Source organism: Anomaloglossus baeobatrachus, chromosome 2, assembly GCF_048569485.1.
Source record: "Anomaloglossus baeobatrachus isolate aAnoBae1 chromosome 2, aAnoBae1.hap1, whole genome shotgun sequence".
Lineage (NCBI taxonomy): Eukaryota > Metazoa > Chordata > Amphibia > Anura > Aromobatidae > Anomaloglossus > Anomaloglossus baeobatrachus.
In genome coordinates, this window is record NC_134354.1 from 120,094,296 (window position 1) to 120,110,610 (window position 16,315).

Below are 16,315 nucleotides of genomic sequence, written 5' to 3' on the forward strand. Positions count from 1 at the left end.
TCTCCCTTTTTTTCAAAAAATTGGGCCACACAGACACCCCATCAGTGGCAGCACTTGTGCCCTAGTTGCAAACAGGATGTTTTGATTTGCATCAAGCACATTCCAAATCCACAAGCATTTACTCTCCCCAGGATGACACAGGGGTAGTAAATTCCTTCTGGATCCATGACTTGTTCATTTTGATGAACGTTAGTCTGTCCACATTGTCACTGGACAGACGCGTGCGCTTATCTGTCAGCACACACCCAGCAGCACTGAAGACACGTTCAGAGACAACGCTGGCAGCTGGACATGACAAAATCTCCAAGGCGTAAGTGGAGAGCTCTGGCCATTTTTCAAGATTTGAAGCCCAAAATGAGCAAGGCTCCATTTGCAAAGTCATGGCATCGATGTTCATTTGGAGATACTCCTGTATCATCCTCTCCAGCCGTTGACTATGTGTCAGACTTGTTGTCTCTGTTGGCCTTGCAAAGGAGGGTCTAAAAAAATTATGAAAAGATTCCATAAAATTGCTGTTACCAGCACCAAATACGATGCTGCTGGTACGGGTAGACTGTTGAAGATGACGAGACCGTCCCATGTTTGTCAAGTTACAACTGGGAGATTCACTCCCTCACCTGCACGGTTGTTTGGTGGAAAAGCCGAGCTAAGATCGAGTAACAGCTTCTGCTGATACTCCTGCATACGTGCGTCCCTTTCTATGGCTGGAATTATGTCACAAAATTTGGACTTGTACCGGGGATCTAATAGTGTGGCAAGCCAGTAATCATCATCACTTCTAATTTTGACAATACAAGGGTCATGTTGAAGGTAGTGCAGCAAGAAAGCACTCATGTGTCTTGCGCAGCCATGCGGACCAAGTCCACGCTGTGTTTGTGGCATAGAGGTGCTAACCGTTCTTTCTTCCTCTGACATCTCCCCCCAACCTCTTTAAACTGAAATTTGACCAAGGTCTCCCTCATCTGCTGAGTCTTCCATGTCCATGGACAGTTCGTCCTCCATTTCTTCATGTTCTACTGCACCTTCCTCAACATTTCGCCTGCTACCATGCGCCCTTGTTGATCCCTGTCCCCCATGGTCCCATGCCTGCCGCGTTGGTGATGATGAACGTCTGGACCTTGGTGATGTTGTTGTGTCTTGCGCATATGAATCCTCCTGTAGTTCCTCCCCTTCCTGTTGTCCCACCTCCTGACTCCGAATAGTGTTTAGCATGTGCTCCAGCATGTAAATGACTGGAATTGTCATGCTGATAATGGCATTGTCAGCGCTAAACATATTCGTCGCCATGTCGAAACTGTGCAGAAGGGTGCATAGGTCCTTGATCTGAGACCACTCCATCAGGGTGATCTGCCCCACCTCTGCATCTCGTTGGCCCAGGCTATACGTCATGACGTATTGCACCAGGGCTCGGCGGTGCTGCCACAGTCGCTGTAACATGTGGAGAGTCGAATTCCAGCGTGTCGCCACATCGCATTTCAGGCGATGAACCGGCAGGCCGAAAGACTTCTGGAGCGATGCAAGTCGCTCAGCTGCGGCGCTTGAACGGCGGAAGTGAGCAGACAGTTTTCGTGCCCTGGTCAGAAGGCCATCTAGGCCGGGATAGTGTGTTAAAAATTGCTGGACAACAAGGTTCAACACGTGAGCCTACAAGGTACGTGTGTCACCTTGCCCAGGCGAAGGGCCGCACCCAGGTTTGCAGCATTGTCGCACACGGCCTTACCAGGCTGCAGGTTGAGTGGAGACAACCATTTATTAAACTCGGACCGCAGAGCTGACCACAACTCCTCAGCTGTGTGACTTTTATTCCCAAGACATGTCAAGCTAAAGACCGCCTGATGACGTTGCGCTCTGCTGCCAGCATAGTAATGAGGGGTGCGTGATTCCTTCTGCGCAGTGAGAACGCTGGTGGCCTGACCAGGCAGGCTTGGGGCGGAGGTGGAGGACACAGATGAGGTGGAGGAGGCCGAAGCAGTGGCGGAACTTGGACAGACAGAGGATTGACACACAAGTTGTGGGGACGGCAAGACTTGTGCAGCAGACCCTTCACCATCTATCACCATAGTTACCCAGTGCCCAGTCAGCGACATGTAACGTCCCTGTCTATGCTTACTGGTCCAAGTATCGGTGGTAAAATGCACCCGTTCACACACAGAGTTTCTCAAGGAAGCGATGATGTTGTGTGCGACATGCTGGTGTAGCGCGGGCACACCTTTCTTAGAGAAGTAGTGGCGACTGGGCATCTGGTACTGGGGCACAGCGACAGACATAAGGTCTCTAAAATCCTGTGTGTCCACCAGGCGGAAAGGCAGCATTTCGGTAGCCAAGAGCTTACAGAGGGATAAAGTCAACCTCTTACCTTTGTCATGGGTTGCAGGAAATGGCCTTTTATTTGTCCACATCTGAGGGACAGAGATCTGGCTGCTGTGTGTAGACGGTGTTGAGTAGGGTGTCCCTGGAAAAATGCAGGTTTGTGAGGAAAGTGCAGGCGGAGACATGATGTTGCCTTCATCCAACGTTGGTGCTATCGATGTCTGAGAGAGCTGTACACACGCACTTGTTTCCCCTTCCAAACCAACTGACGACCTACCAAGCAAACTGCCTGCTGCGGTTACAGTGGTGGAAGTTGTGCGTTTAAAACCAGGTGTGACAGCTGTCCCCACAGTACTAGAAGATGAAGAGCGCGAGGATGCACTGGAAGGGGCAGGCCGTGGATGGTTCGCTCCGCTAGGCCGCATTGCAGCACGGTGAGCTTCCCACTGGGACCTATGATATTTATTCATGTGACGATTCATGGAAGAAGTTGTCAAACTGCTGAGGTTTTGACCTCTACTAACAGAATCACGACAAATTTTCCACATCACATAATTTGGGCGATCTTTTTCTATGTCAAAAAAGGACCAGGCTAGGCAAGGCTTAGAGGGCATGCGACCTGCTTAGCCCCCCCCGACTAGTGCTCAGAGGCAGAGTGGTGGCTGATGATGCAGTTGTAGACGTGCTACCAGTGCTCCGACTCTGTCCAGGAAGGCGCAAGGTAACTTCGTCGTCGGTTGCATCCTCCTCCACCGCCTCTGTTGACCTCCTCGAGTGCCTGACTGTGGGTTGATAGTAGGTGGGATCTAGAACTTCCTCATCAATTGTTGTGTTTGCACTCCCCTCACCCTCAGACCGAGCCTCTTCTTGCCCTGACCGAATATTTAAGTTGTCATCCCAATCTGGTATCTGCGTCTCATCGTCATCAGTATGTTCCTCATTGTCTATAACCACAGGTGTTACAGTTTGTGACAAAGGGTCAACATTATGCTCAGAAACTTGGTCCTCACGGCCTGAATCAGAGTCACAAAGGTTCTGGGCATCACTGCAGACCATTTCCTGGTCTGTACTCACTGTAGCTTGGGAGCAGACCTCTGATTCCCAGGCTATAGTATGACTGAACAGCTCTGCAGACACAGCCATCTCAGTTCCACCATACTGTGCAGGGCTGATGGAGACTTAAGAGCTGGGAGAAAGCAAGTTTGATTGGGATGACAACTCAGAGGACTGGTGTTTTTTGGATGCGGTAGTTGAGGTGGCTGAGACGGCACTTGTTGGACCACTTGAGATCCATTCAAGCATTTTCCTTTTTTGGCCATCATTTACCTTTGTTCCTGTTGTTTGTGTCCGTAAAAAAGGGAGCACATCGGATTGTCCACGGTAAGTAGTAGACATCTTACTTTTGCTGGTAGATGGTCTATCTTCAGCAGATGTTAATGGAGCTTTGCCACCTTCCCCACGGACAAACCCTTTTTTTCCTTTTCCAACACGCCTCTTGCCCTTTCCACCAGCATCTGTCATTTTGCCACTCATGTTGATTGCGACAAGATTGTGCACTTAAAATGTGGTAGTAAAAATTGAGAGGTGGTGTAGATTGCAGCGGTGGTCTAGCTTTATTAACAGCAGAATAATAAAGAATAATTATCCCTGACAATGCAACTACGGCCCTTAAACTGGCAGCATAAATTGCTAGTATAATGGCTTAGTAACAATGAGTTGGAGTGTGCAATGCAGGCAGACGTGCTGCAAATATCTTTGCACTAGTGGGACTATACAGAAGTCCAATAGCCACGTTTAGGATGCCACTAAGTTCACTCAGTGTTTGCTAGTATAATGGCTTAGTAACAATGAGTTGGAGTATGCAATGCAGGCAGACGTGCTGCAAATATCTTTGCACTAGTGGGACTATACAGAAGTCCAATAGCCACGTTTAGGATGCCACTAAGTTCACTCAGTGTTTGCTAGTATAATGGCTTAGTAACAATGAGTTGGAGTGTGCAATGCAGGCAGACGTGCTGCAAATATCTTTGCACTAGTGGGACTTCACAGAAGTCCAATAGCCACGTTTAGGATGCCACTAAGTTCACTCAGTGTTTGCTAGTATAATGGCTTAGTAACAATGAGTTGGAGTATGCAATGCAGGCAGACGTGCTGCAAATATCTTTGCACTAGTGGGACTATACAGAAGTCCAATAGCCACGTTTAGGATGCCACTAAGTTCATTCAGTGTTTGCTAGTATAATTGCTTAGTAACAATGAGTTGGAGTGCGCAATGCAGGCAGACGTGCTGCAAATATCTTTGCACTAGTGGGACTATACAGAAGTCCAATAGCCACGTTTAGGATGCCACTAAGTTCACTCAGTGTTTGCTAGTATAATGACTTAGTAACAATGAGTTGGAGTGTGCAATGCAGGCAGACGTGCTGCAAATATCTTTGCACTACTGGGGCAATACAGCAGTCCAACAGCCACGTTTAGGATGCCACTAAGTTCACTCAGTGTTTGCTAGTATAATGGCTTAGTAACAATGAGTTGGAGTGTGCAATGCAGGCAGACGTGCTGCAAATATCTTTGCACTACTGGGGCAATACAGCAGTCCAACAGCCACGTTTAGGATGCCACTAAGTTCACTCAGTCTTTGCTAGTATAATGGCTTAGTAACAATGAGTTGGAGTGTGCAATGCAGGCAGACGTGCTGCAAATATCTTTGCACTACTGGGGCAATACAGCAGTCCAATAGCCACGTTTAGGATGCCACTAAGTTCACTCAGTGTTTGCTAGTATAATGGCTTAGTAACAATGAGTTGGAGTGTGCAATGCAGGCAGACGTGCTGCAGATATCTTTGCACTAGTGGGAATATACAGAAGTCCAATAGCCACGTTTAGGATGCCACTAAGGTCACTCAGTGTTTGCTAGTATAATGGCTTAGTAACAATGAGTTGGAGTATGCAATGCAGGCAGACGTGCTGCAAATATCTTTGCACTAGTGGGACTATACAGAAGTCCAATAGCCACGTTTAGGATGCCACTAAGTTCACTCAGTGTTTGCTAGTATAATGGCTTAGTAACAATGAGTTGGAGTGTGCAATGCAGGCAGACGTGCTGCAAATATCTTTGCACTAGTGGGACTTCACAGAAGTCCAATAGCCACGTTTAGGATGCCACTAAGTTCACTCAGTGTTTGCTAGTATAATGGCTTAGTAACAATGAGTTGGAGTATGCAATGCAGGCAGACGTGCTGCAAATATCTTTGCACTAGTGGGACTATACAGAAGTCCAATAGCCACGTTTAGGATGCCACTAAGTTCATTCAGTGTTTACTAGTATAATTGCTTAGTAACAATGAGTTGGAGTGCGCAATGCAGGCAGACGTGCTGCAAATATCTTTGCACTAGTGGGACTATACAGAAGTCCAATAGCCACGTTTAGGATGCCACTAAGTTCACTCAGTGTTTGCTAGTATAATGACTTAGTAACAATGAGTTGGAGTGTGCAATGCAGGCAGACGTGCTGCAAATATCTTTGCACTACTGGGGCAATACAGCAGTCCAACAGCCACGTTTAGGATGCCACTAAGTTCACTCAGTGTTTGCTAGTATAATGGCTTAGTAACAATGAGTTGGAGTGTGCAATGCAGGCAGACGTGCTGCAAATATCTTTGCACTACTGGGGCAATACAGCAGTCCAACAGCCACGTTTAGGATGCCACTAAGTTCACTCAGTCTTTGCTAGTATAATGGCTTAGTAACAATGAGTTGGAGTGTGCAATGCAGGCAGACGTGCTGCAAATATCTTTGCACTACTGGGGCAATACAGCAGTCCAATAGCCACGTTTAGGATGCCACTAAGTTCACTCAGTGTTTGCTAGTATAATGGCTTAGTAACAATGAGTTGGAGTGTGCAATGCAGGCAGACGTGCTGCAGATATCTTTGCACTAGTGGGAATATACAGAAGTCCAATAGCCACGTTTAGGATGCCACTAAGGTCACTCAGTGTTTGCTAGTATAATGGCTTAGTAACAGTGAGTTGGAGTATGCAATGCAGGCAGACGTGCTGCAAATATCTTTGAACTAGTGGGACTATACAGAAGTCCAATAGCCACGTTTAGGATGCCACTAAGTTCACTCAGTGTTTGCTAGTATAATGGCTTAGTAACAATGAGTTGGAGTGTGCAATGCAGGCAGACGTGCTGCAAATATCTTTGCACTAGTGGGACTATACAGAAGTCCAATAGCCACGTTTAGGATGCCACTAAGTTCACTCAGTGTTTGCTAGTATAATTGCTTAGTAACAATGAGTTGGAGTGTGCAATGCAGGCAGACGTGCTGCAAATATCTTTGCACTAGTGGGACTATACAGAAGTCCAATAGCCACGCTTAGGATGCCACTAAGTTCACTCAGTGTTTGCTAGTATAATGGCTTTGTAACAATGAGTTGAAGTGTGCAATGCAGGCAGACGTGCTGCAAATATCTTTGCACTAGTGGGACTATACAGAAGTCCAATAGCCACGTTTAGGATGCCACTAAGTTCACTCAGTGTTTGCTAGTATAATGACTTAGTAACAATGAGTTGGAGTGTGCAATGCAGGCAGACGTGCTGCAAATATCTTTGCACTACTGGGGCAATACAGCAGTCCAACAGCCACGTTTAGGATGCCACTAAGTTCACTCAGTGTTTGCTAGTATAATGGCTTAGTAACAATGAGTTGGAGTGTGCAATGCAGGCAGACGTGCTGCAAATATCTTTGCACTACTGGGGCAATACAGCAGTCCAACAGCCACGTTTAGGATGCCACTAAGTTCACTCAGTCTTTGCTAGTATAATGGCTTAGTAACAATGAGTTGGAGTGTGCAATGCAGGCAGACGTGCTGCAAATATCTTTGCACTACTGGGGCAATACAGCAGTCCAATAGCCACGTTTAGGATGCCACTAAGTTCACTCAGTGTTTGCTAGTATAATGGCTTAGTAACAATGAGTTGGAGTGTGCAATGCAGGCAGACGTGCTGCAGATATCTTTGCACTAGTGGGAATATACAGAAGTCCAATAGCCACGTTTAGGATGCCACTAAGGTCACTCAGTGTTTGCTAGTATAATGGCTTAGTAACAGTGAGTTGGAGTATGCAATGCAGGCAGACGTGCTGCAAATATCTTTGAACTAGTGGGACTATACAGAAGTCCAATAGCCACGTTGAGGATGCCACTAAGTTCACTCAGTGTTTGCTAGTATAATGGCTTAGTAACAATGAGTTGGAGTGTGCAATGCAGGCAGACGTGCTGCAAATATCTTTGCACTAGTGGGACTATACAGAAGTCCAATAGCCACGTTTAGGATGCCACTAAGTTCACTCAGTGTTTGCTAGTATAATTGCTTAGTAACAATGAGTTGGAGTGTGCAATGCAGGCAGACGTGCTGCAAATATCTTTGCACTAGTGGGACTATAGAGAAGTCCAATAGCCACGCTTAGGATGCCACTAAGTTCACTCAGTGTTTGCTAGTATAATGGCTTTGTAACAATGAGTTGGAGTGTGCAATGCAGGCAGACGTGCTGCAAATATCTTTGCACTAGTGGGACTATACAGAAGTCCAATAGCCACGTTTAGGATGCCACTAAGTTCACTCAGTGTTTGTAGTATAATGGCTTAGTAACAATGAGTTGGAGTGTGCAATGCAGGCAGACGTGCTGCAAATATCTTTGCACTAGTGGGACTATACAGAAGTCCAATAGCCACGTTTAGGATGCCACTAAGTTAACTCAGTGTTTGCTAGTATAATGGCTTAGTAACAATGAGTTGGAGTGTGCAATGCAGGCAGACGTGCTGCAAATATCTTTGCACTAGTGGGACTATACAGAAGTCCAATAGCCACGTTTATGATGCCACTAAGTTCACTCAGTGTTTGCTAGTATAATGGCTTAGTAACAATGAGTTGGAGTGTGCAATGCAGGCAGACGTGCTGCAAATATCTTTGCACTAGTGGGACTTCACAGAAGTCCAATAGCCACATTTAGGATGCCACTAAGTTCACTCAGTGTTTGCTAGTATAATGGCTTAGTAACAATGAGTTGGAGTGTGCAATGCAGGCAGACGTGCTGCAAATATCTTTGCACTACTGGGGCAATACAGCAGTCCAATAGCCACGTTTAGGATGCCACTAAGTTCACTCAGTGTTTGCTAGTATAATGGCTTAGTAACAATGAGTTGGAGTGTGCAATGCAGGCAGACGTGCTGCAGATATCTTTGCACTAGTGGGAATATACAGAAGTCCAATAGCCACGTTTAGGATGCCACTAAGTTCACTCAGTGTTTGCTAGTATAATGGCTTAGTAACAGTGAGTTGGAGTGTGCAATGCAGGCAGATGTGCTGCAAATATCTTTGCACTAGTGGGACTATACAGAAGTCCAATAGCCACGTTTAGGATGCCACTAAGTTCACTCAGTGTTTGCTAGTATAATGGCTTAGTAACAATGAGTTGGAGTATGCAATGCAGGCAAACGTGCTGCAAATATCTTTGAACTAGTGGGACTATACAGAAGTCCAATAGCCACGTTTAGGATGCCACTAAGTTCACTCAGTGTTTGCTAGTATAATGGCTTAGTAACAGTGAGTTGGAGTGTGCAATGCAGGCAGACGTGCTGCAGATATCTTTGCACTAGTGGGACTATACAGAAGTCCAATAGCCACGTTTAGGATGCCACTAAGTTCACTCAGTGTTTGTAGTATAATGGCTTAGTAACAATGAGTTGGAGTGTGCAATGCAGGCAGACGTGCTGCAAATATCTTTGCACTAGTGGGACTATACAGAAGTCCAATAGCCACGTTTAGGATGCCACTAAGTTAACTCAGTGTTTGCTAGTATAATGGCTTAGTAACAATGAGTTGGAGTGTGCAATGCAGGCAGACGTGCTGCAAATATCTTTGCACTAGTGGGACTATACAGAAGTCCAATAGCCACGTTTAGGATGCCACTAAGTTCACTCAGTGTTTGCTAGTATAATGGCTTAGTAACAATGAGTTGGAGTGTGCAATGCAGGCAGACGTGCTGCAAATATCTTTGCACTAGTGGGACTTCACAGAAGTCCAATAGCCACGTTTAGGATGCCACTAAGTTCACTCAGTGTTTGCTAGTATAATGGCTTAGTAACAATGAGTTGGAGTGTGCAATGCAGGCAGACGTGCTGCAAATATCTTTGCACTAGTGGGACTATACAGAAGTCCAATAGCCACGTTTATGATGCCACTAAGTTCACTCAGTGTTTGCTAGTATAATGGCTTAGTAACAATGAGTTGGAGTGTGCAATGCAGGCAGACGTGCTGCAAATATCTTTGCACTAGTGGGACTTCACAGAAGTCCAATAGCCACATTTAGGATGCCACTAAGTTCACTCAGTGTTTGCTAGTATAATGGCTTAGTAACAATGAGTTGGAGTGTGCAATGCAGGCAGACGTGCTGCAAATATCTTTGCACTACTGGGGCAATACAGCAGTCCAATAGCCACGTTTAGGATGCCACTAAGTTCACTCAGTGTTTGCTAGTATAATGGCTTAGTAACAATGAGTTGGAGTGTGCAATGCAGGCAGACGTGCTGCAGATATCTTTGCACTAGTGGGAATATACAGAAGTCCAATAGCCACGTTTAGGATGCCACTAAGTTCACTCAGTGTTTGCTAGTATAATGGCTTAGTAACAGTGAGTTGGAGTGTGCAATGCAGGCAGATGTGCTGCAAATATCTTTGCACTAGTGGGACTCTACAGAAGTCCAATAGCCACATTTAGGATGCCACTAAGTTTACTCAGTGTTTGCTAGTATAATGGCTTAGTAACAATGAGTTGGAGTATGCAATGCAGGCAGACGTGCTGCAAATATCTTTGAACTAGTGGGACTATACAGAAGTCCAATAGCCACGTTTAGGATGCCACTAAGTTCACTCAGTGTTTGCTAGTATAATGGCTTAGTAACAATGAGTTGGAGTGTGCAATGCAGGCAGACGTGCTGCAAATATCTTTGCACTAGTGGGACTATACAGAAGTCCAATAGCCACGTTTAATATGCCACTAAGTTCACTCAGTGTTTGCTAGTATAATTCCTTAGTAACAATGAGTTGGAGTGTGCAATGCAGGCAGACGTGCTGCAAATATCTTTGCACTAGTGGGACTATACAGAAGTCCAATAGCCACGCTTAGGATGCCACTAAGTTCACTCAGTGTTTGCTAGTATAATGGCTTTGTAACAATGAGTTGGAGTGTGCAATGCAGGCAGACGTGCTGCAAATATCTTTGCACTAGTGGGACTATACAGAAGTCCAATAGCCACGTTTAGGATGCCACTAAGTTCACTCAGTGTTTGTAGTATAATGGCTTAGTAACAATGAGTTGGAGTGTGCAATGCAGGCAGACGTGCTGCAAATATCTTTGCACTAGTGGGACTATACAGAAGTCCAATAGCCACGTTTAGGATGCCACTAAGTTAACTCAGTGTTTGCTAGTATAATGGCTTAGTAACAATGAGTTGGAGTGTGCAATGCAGGCAGACGTGCTGCAAATATCTTTGCACTAGTGGGACTATACAGAAGTCCAATAGCCACGTTTAGGATGCCACTAAGTTCACTCAGTGTTTGCTAGTATAATGGCTTAGTAACAATGAGTTGGAGTGTGCAATGCAGGCAGACGTGCTGCAAATATCTTTGCACTAGTGGGACTTCACAGAAGTCCAATAGCCACGTTTAGGATGCCACTAAGTTCACTCAGTGTTTGCTAGTATAATGGCTTAGTAACAATGAGTTGGAGTGTGCAATGCAGGCAGACGTGCTGCAAATATCTTTGCACTACTGGGGCAATACAGCAGTCCAATAGCCACGTTTAGGATGCCACTAAGTTCACTCAGTGTTTGCTAGTATAATGGCTTAGTAACAATGAGTTGGAGTGTGCAATGCAGGCAGACGTGCTGCAGATATCTTTGAACTAGTGGGACTATACAGAAGTCCAATAGCCACATTTAGGATGCCACTAAGTTCACTCAGTGTTTGCTAGTATAATGGCTTAGTAACAATGAGTTGGAGTGTGCAATGCAGGCAGACGTGCTGCAAATATCTTTGCACTAGTGGGACTATACAGAAGTCCAATAGCCACGTTTAGGATGCCACTAAGTTCACTCAGTGTTTGCTAGTATAATGGCTTAGTAACAATGAGTTGGAGTGTGCAATGCAGGCAGACGTGCTGCAAATATCTTTGCACTAGTGGGACTATACAGAAGTCCAATAGCCACGTTTAGGATGCCACTAAGTTCACTCAGTGTTTGCTAGTATAATGGCTTAGTAACAATGAGTTGGAGTGTGCAATGCAGGCAGACGTGCTGCAAATATCTTTGCACTAGTGGGAATATACAGAAGTCCAATAGCCACGTTTAGGATGCCACTAAGTTAACTCAGTGTTTGCTAGTATAATGGCTTAGTAACAATGAGTTGGAGTGTGCAATGCAGGCAGACGTGCTGCAAATATCTTTGCACTAGTGGGACTATACAGAAGTCCAATAGCCACGTTTAGGATGCCACTAAGTTCACTCAGTGTTTGCTAGTATAATGGCTTAGTAACAATGAGTTGGAGTGTGCAATGCAGGCAGACGTGCTGCAAATATCTTTGCACTAGTGGGACTTCACAGAAGTCCAATAGCCACGTTTAGGATGCCACTAAGTTCACTCAGTGTTTGCTAGTATAATGGCTTAGTAACAATGAGTTGGAGTGTGCAATGCAGGCAGACGTGCTGCAAATATCTTTGCACTACTGGGGCAATACAGCAGTCCAACAGCCACGTTTAGGATGCCACTAAGTTCACTCAGTGTTTGCTAGTATAATGGCTTAGTAACAATGAGTTTTAGTGTGCAATGCAGGCAGACGTTCTGCAAATATCTTTGCACTACTGGGGCAATACAGCAGTCCAACAGCCACGTTTAGGATGCCACTAAGTTCACTCAGTGTTTGCTAGTATAATGGCTTAGTAACAATGAGTTGGAGTGTGCAATGCAGGCAGACGTGCTGCAAATATCTTTGCACTACTGGGGCAATACAGCAGTCCAACAGCCACGTTTAGGATGCCACTAAGTTCACTCAGTGTTTGCTAGTATAATGGCTTAGTAACAATGAGTTTTAGTGTGCAATGCAGGCAGACATGCTGCACATATCTTTGCACTACTGGGGCAATACAGCAGTCCAACAGCCACGTTTAGGATGCCACTAAGTTCACTCAGTGTTTGCTAGTATAATGGCTTAGTAACAATGAGTTTTAGTGTGCAATGCAGGCAGACGTTCTGCAAATATCTTTGCACTAGTGGGACTATACAGAAGTCCAATAGCCACGTTTAGGATGCCACTAAGTTCACTCAGTGTTTGCTAGTATAATGACTTAGTAACAATGAGTTGGAGTGTGCAATGCAGGCAGACGTGCTGCAAATATCTTTGCACTACTGGGGCAATACAGCAGTCCAACAGCCACGTTTAGGATGCCACTAAGTTAACTCAGTGTTTGCTAGTATAATGGCTTAGTAACAATGAGTTGGAGTGTGCAATGCAGGCAGACGTGCTGCAAATATCTTTGCACTACTGGGGCAATACAGCAGTCCAACAGCCACGTTTAGGATGCCACTAAGTTCACTCAGTCTTTGCTAGTATAATGGCTTAGTAACAATGAGTTGGAGTGTGCAATGCAGGCAGACGTGCTGCAAATATCTTTGCACTACTGGGGCAATACAGCAGTCCAATAGCCACGTTTAGGATGCCACTAAGTTCACTCAGTGTTTGCTAGTATAATGGCTTAGTAACAATGAGTTGGAGTGTGCAATGCAGGCAGACGTGCTGCAGATATCTTTGCACTAGTGGGAATATACAGAAGTCCAATAGCCACGTTTAGGATGCCACTAAGGTCACTCAGTGTTTGCTAGTATAATGGCTTAGTAACAATGAGTTGGAGTATGCAATGCAGGCAGACGTGCTGCAAATATCTTTGCACTAGTGGGACTATACAGAAGTCCAATAGCCACGTTTAGGATGCCACTAAGTTCACTCAGTGTTTGCTAGTATAATGGCTTAGTAACAATGAGTTGGAGTGTGCAATGCAGGCAGACGTGCTGCAAATATCTTTGCACTAGTGGGACTTCACAGAAGTCCAATAGCCACGTTTAGGATGCCACTAAGTTCACTCAGTGTTTGCTAGTATAATGGCTTAGTAACAATGAGTTGGAGTATGCAATGCAGGCAGACGTGCTGCAAATATCTTTGCACTAGTGGGACTATACAGAAGTCCAATAGCCACGTTTAGGATGCCACTAAGTTCATTCAGTGTTTGCTAGTATAATTGCTTAGTAACAATGAGTTGGAGTGCGCAATGCAGGCAGACGTGCTGCAAATATCTTTGCACTAGTGGGACTATACAGAAGTCCAATAGCCACGTTTAGGATGCCACTAAGTTCACTCAGTGTTTGCTAGTATAATGACTTAGTAACAATGAGTTGGAGTGTGCAATGCAGGCAGACGTGCTGCAAATATCTTTGCACTACTGGGGCAATACAGCAGTCCAACAGCCACGTTTAGGATGCCACTAAGTTCACTCAGTGTTTGCTAGTATAATGGCTTAGTAACAATGAGTTGGAGTGTGCAATGCAGGCAGACGTGCTGCAAATATCTTTGCACTACTGGGGCAATACAGCAGTCCAACAGCCACGTTTAGGATGCCACTAAGTTCACTCAGTCTTTGCTAGTATAATGGCTTAGTAACAATGAGTTGGAGTGTGCAATGCAGGCAGACGTGCTGCAAATATCTTTGCACTACTGGGGCAATACAGCAGTCCAATAGCCACGTTTAGGATGCCACTAAGTTCACTCAGTGTTTGCTAGTATAATGGCTTAGTAACAATGAGTTGGAGTGTGCAATGCAGGCAGACGTGCTGCAGATATCTTTGCACTAGTGGGAATATACAGAAGTCCAATAGCCACGTTTAGGATGCCACTAAGGTCACTCAGTGTTTGCTAGTATAATGGCTTAGTAACAGTGAGTTGGAGTATGCAATGCAGGCAGACGTGCTGCAAATATCTTTGAACTAGTGGGACTATACAGAAGTCCAATAGCCACGTTTAGGATGCCACTAAGTTCACTCAGTGTTTGCTAGTATAATGGCTTAGTAACAATGAGTTGGAGTGTGCAATGCAGGCAGACGTGCTGCAAATATCTTTGCACTAGTGGGACTATACAGAAGTCCAATAGCCACGTTTAGGATGCCACTAAGTTCACTCAGTGTTTGCTAGTATAATTGCTTAGTAACAATGAGTTGGAGTGTGCAATGCAGGCAGACGTGCTGCAAATATCTTTGCACTAGTGGGACTATACAGAAGTCCAATAGCCACGCTTAGGATGCCACTAAGTTCACTCAGTGTTTGCTAGTATAATGGCTTTGTAACAATGAGTTGGAGTGTGCAATGCAGGCAGACGTGCTGCAAATATCTTTGCACTAGTGGGACTATACAGAAGTCCAATAGCCACGTTTAGGATGCCACTAAGTTCATTCAGTGTTTGCTAGTATAATTGCTTAGTAACAATGAGTTGGAGTGCGCAATGCAGGCAGACGTGCTGCAAATATCTTTGCACTAGTGGGACTATACAGAAGTCCAATAGCCACGTTTAGGATGCCACTAAGTTCACTCAGTGTTTGCTAGTATAATGACTTAGTAACAATGAGTTGGAGTGTGCAATGCAGGCAGACGTGCTGCAAATATCTTTGCACTAGTGGGACTATACAGAAGTCCAATAGCCACGTTTAGGATGCCACTAAGTTCACTCAGTGTTTGTAGTATAATGGCTTAGTAACAATGAGTTGGAGTGTGCAATGCAGGCAGACGTGCTGCAAATATCCTTGCACTAGTGGGACTATACAGAAGTCCAATAGCCACGTTTAGGATGCCACTAAGTTCACTCAGTGTTTGCTAGTATAATGACTTAGTAACAATGAGTTGGAGTGTGCAATGCAGGCAGACGTGCTGCAAATATCTTTGCACTACTGGGGCAATACAGCAGTCCAACAGCCACGTTTAGGATGCCACTAAGTTCACTCAGTGTTTGCTAGTATAATGGCTTAGTAACAATGAGTTGGAGTGTGCAATGCAGGCAGACGTGCTGCAAATATCTTTGCACTACTGGGGCAATACAGCAGTCCAACAGCCACGTTTAGGATGCCACTAAGTTCACTCAGTCTTTGCTAGTATAATGGCTTAGTAACAATGAGTTGGAGTGTGCAATGCAGGCAGACGTGCTGCAAATATCTTTGCACTACTGGGGCAATACAGCAGTCCAATAGCCACGTTTAGGATGCCACTAAGTTCACTCAGTGTTTGCTAGTATAATGGCTTAGTAACAATGAGTTGGAGTGTGCAATGCAGGCAGACGTGCTGCAGATATCTTTGCACTAGTGGGAATATACAGAAGTCCAATAGCCACATTTAGGATGCCACTAAGTTCACTCAGTGTTTGCTAGTATAATGGCTTAGTAACAATGAGTTGGAGTGTGCAATGCAGGCAGACGTGCTGCAAATATCTTTGCACTAGTGGGACTATACAGAAGTCCAATAGCCACGTTTAGGATGCCACTAAGTTCACTCAGTGTTTGTAGTATAATGGCTTAGTAACAATGAGTTGGAGTGTGCAATGCAGGCAGACGTGCTGCAAATATCTTTGCACTAGTGGGACTATACAGAAGTCCAATAGCCACGTTTAGGATGCCACTAAGTTAACTCAGTGTTTGCTAGTATAATGGCTTAGTAACAATGAGTTGGAGTGTGCAATGCAGGCAGACGTGCTGCAAATATCTTTGCACTAGTGGGACTATACAGAAGTCCAATAGCCACGTTTATGATGCCACTAAGTTCACTCAGTGTTTGCTAGTATAATGGCTTAGTAACAATGAGTTGGAGTGTGTAATGCAGGCAGACGTGCTGCAAATATCTTTGCACTAGTGGGAC